Source organism: Crocuta crocuta, unplaced genomic scaffold (genome assembly GCF_008692635.1).
Source record: "Crocuta crocuta isolate KB4526 unplaced genomic scaffold, BGI_CrCroc_1.0 scaffold1468, whole genome shotgun sequence".
Lineage (NCBI taxonomy): Eukaryota > Metazoa > Chordata > Mammalia > Carnivora > Hyaenidae > Crocuta > Crocuta crocuta.
Window position 1 is genome coordinate 592224 of NW_027531991.1, and position 704 is coordinate 592927.

General features: G+C 36.1%; 1 protein-coding gene across 1 annotated transcript in view; it reads left to right on the top strand.

The window, feature by feature from the left end:
• POLA1 (DNA polymerase alpha 1, catalytic subunit) overlaps positions 1-704 on the top strand; it is a 297019-nt gene that overhangs the window by 267804 nt on the left and 28511 nt on the right. The window lies entirely within an intron of this gene.

Consider the following 704-nt stretch of genomic DNA (forward strand, 5'->3'; position numbering starts at 1 on the left):
AGTTTACCTTTTTATTGTGCCTAATTACAATACATCACAGTAACGATTATGTTTATAAATACTGTTAGGCAAATAACATTAACTTGGGCAAATGTCTTGATTATAGCGCAGTTCAAATCTTTAATGAATAGCTAGTAATCGTAGCGAATATTTTATTGAGTATTTACTATACAACTAGGCATCAGAGTAAGTACTTCATGTATATTTCATTTAGCCTTACTAAAAACGGAACTCTGAGAGGCACCTGGGTGGTGCAGTCAGTTGAGCGTCCTACTCTTGATTTCAGCTCAGGTCATGACTTCATGGTTCATGGGTTCGAGCCTTGCATCAGACTCTGCGCTGACAGCTCGGAACCAGCTCCAACTCTCTCCCTCTCTCTTTCAAAACAAAGAAATAAACTTAAAAAAATAAAAACAAAACTGAGATCTGTACTATGATTTTCCTCGTTTTGAGACACAGCTGACATATAACATTGTATAAGTTTAAAGTGTATAATGTAATGGTTTTATATATTTGTATGTCAGAGTGCTCATCACAGTGAGTTTAGTTACCGTTCATCAACACGCAGTTACCATTTTGTTTTCTTGTGATGAGAACTTTTAAGGTCCACTCTCTCAGCTACTATAAAATACACACAACACAGTATTTTTACTAGAGTAGAGGAAACTGGGGTTAGGAGAAATGAAGTAGCTTAACCTGGTGAA